General features: G+C 58.5%; 1 non-coding gene across 1 annotated transcript in view; it reads right to left on the bottom strand.

Moving 5' to 3' along the window:
* The window catches only part of LOC124772086, a 1,909-nt gene extending 1,146 nt beyond the window's left edge, over positions 1-763 (bottom strand). The window contains exon 1 of the ribosomal RNA XR_007013763.1: positions 1-763. This exon is cut by the window's left edge and continues 1,146 nt beyond it. This is a non-coding gene — a ribosomal RNA (small subunit ribosomal RNA).
* Between the last annotated feature and the right edge of the window lie 1,737 nt (positions 764-2,500).

The following is a 2,500-nucleotide window of genomic DNA, read 5'->3' as shown; positions in this document are numbered from 1 at the left end:
GCACGCACGAGGCGGTCGCACGCCTTCAGCTCGCCCCACCGGCAGGACGTCCCACGATACATGCCAGTTAAACACCGACGGGCGGTGAACCAACAGCGTGGGACACAAATCCAACTACGAGCTTTTTAACCGCAACAACTTTAATATACGCTATTGGAGCTGGAATTACCGCGGCTGCTGGCACCAGACTTGCCCTCCAATAGATACTCGTTAAAGGATTTAAAGTGTACTCATTCCGATTACGGGGCCTCGGATGAGTCCCGTATCGTTATTTTTCGTCACTACCTCCCCGTGCCGGGAGTGGGTAATTTGCGCGCCTGCTGCCTTCCTTGGATGTGGTAGCCGTTTCTCAGGCTCCCTCTCCGGAATCGAACCCTGATTCCCCGTTACCCGTTACAACCATGGTAGGCGCAGAACCTACCATCGACAGTTGATAAGGCAGACATTTGAAAGATGCGTCGCCGGTACGAGGACCGTGCGATCAGCCCAAAGTTATTCAGAGTCACCAAGGCAAACGGACCGGACGAGCCGACCGATTGGTTTTGATCTAATAAAAGCGTCCCTTCCATCTCTGGTCGGGACTCTGTTTGCATGTATTAGCTCTAGAATTACCACAGTTATCCAAGTAACGTGGGTACGATCTAAGGAACCATAACTGATTTAATGAGCCATTCGCGGTTTCACCTTAATGCGGCTTGTACTGAGACATGCATGGCTTAATCTTTGAGACAAGCATATGACTACTGGCAGGATCAACCAGGGAGCTGCGTCAACTAGAGCTGAGCAGCTGGCCGCCCGGGAGTGTGTCCCGGGGGCCCGCGCGAACACGCAAGCGTCCGCTCAATCATTCTGCAAACAGGAGGAGGCTGAGCTCCCCTGCACAATACACCTCGAAACCCTCTCAGGTCCCGGCGGCGCGCAGCGCCGTCCCAAGTACTTGGTCGGGTTCGAGAGAGGCGCAATCGCCCGGAGTTAGGCGAGTAGACGCTTTCGGTGCGACCACCCGTGCTCCCAACTGAGCTTGCCGCTGCCGACAGAGGCCCGGGAGCGTGCTGTCGTGGCATTGCCGGCGGGAGACAACACGCGCCACCTACGGTGACCGGCAGCTCCAACGCCAGCGCCACAGAAGGACAAAAGCCCCACTTGGGTGCCGAAGCGAACTCTCCCAGCACAGCGCACGCGCCAACACATCCGCACAGCTGCGATACAAACCACCAGCGAGAACCGCTGGGGCGACCGAGCAGCAGACGGCGTCGCGGCGCCGAGCGCCGGGCGGCGGCGCATCCTCAACGCACACAGTCCTCAATCGGACCAGCACACTGAAGATGTCCACCGCGCTTCGCACCGGGCCCGCGAGGACCTACTTTGGCCGCACGGCGCCGCGCGCAGGGTGCGCCGGCGCGCAGCTGCGACGCCTGCCGCGTCCGTCGGCCGGCGCGCCTGCCACTGGCCGCCCCCACCAGCCGGCTGTAGCGCGTGCGCCCACGCACCGCGCGGCCAGCACGCCGGGAGGCGCCCCCTCACCGGCCGGGGACGGTCCCACCCAGCCACCGCCGCGTATCGCTTCACACCCAGATGCCGTTCAGTTTCGTCGGCATGGTGGGTATCGCTGGAACAACCGGTTAGTACCTCAACCTATCGTCGCCATCACCGATTCACCCCTAGCGAGAACAACCGCACCACAACAGGTTACCATTTGTTCATTTGCGTAACTTCACCAGAAAACGCAGGCGTCCATCGCCATTTGCAACTTCAACGATTATTGCATGCCTGTGTCAGGTGTCACGCCACACTACGTCTGCCCACATACACGCAACAAAATGTGCACGCCTAGACAATACGTGGAAGGTGGCCCCCGTACGTATGCGATGTCCATTGCTCGAACGACTGTCAACCGGCCTCTGTAGCATGTCGCAGATATGGAACGCGGTGCACCATGCCATCACGGTGTGTGAGGAGAGACGACTAGGTCCGAATACATCAACAGACAGCTCATGCTGATCGCCATCCACGGCGTCCGTTCCTCCCACACGTCTCTATGGCGTACCACACTGCAATCCAGCTCTCATAGGGAGACGACACGTAGCTGCGTGCACAATATTTGCACTGTATGGTCCGCCGTTTTTGGGCGCAGTCGTTGTGCGGTCACACATGTGCCACGATGTATCATTCAGTACATAAGGACGAATGTGCAGTACAGATTGTGGTTCACGCGTACGACATCAGCGGACAGTTGACACAGGCCGCACCACAACGTAGCCTGAGTACGTCGCATGCGAAGGGCATTGAACATGCAAACTTCTCACCAACCAGCTTGCGAAGGCAGGGGGCAAGGTGGGGACGTGGGGAGGGGCGGCATGTACGTCCTGCTGCCATCCACATTACAGTGTACAGCAGGAGCATGTGGAAAGTGAGCAAGACTTGCAAGGTGTTTAACATGAAGCGATACACAGGGGTGCGGGCAGTGCGAGTAGCGAACTATATTGCGAGGGTTGCGGGT

This window comes from Schistocerca piceifrons, unplaced genomic scaffold (assembly GCF_021461385.2).
Source record: "Schistocerca piceifrons isolate TAMUIC-IGC-003096 unplaced genomic scaffold, iqSchPice1.1 HiC_scaffold_936, whole genome shotgun sequence".
Lineage (NCBI taxonomy): Eukaryota > Metazoa > Arthropoda > Insecta > Orthoptera > Acrididae > Schistocerca > Schistocerca piceifrons.
This window is presented reverse-complemented; position numbering and strand designations above follow the sequence as displayed.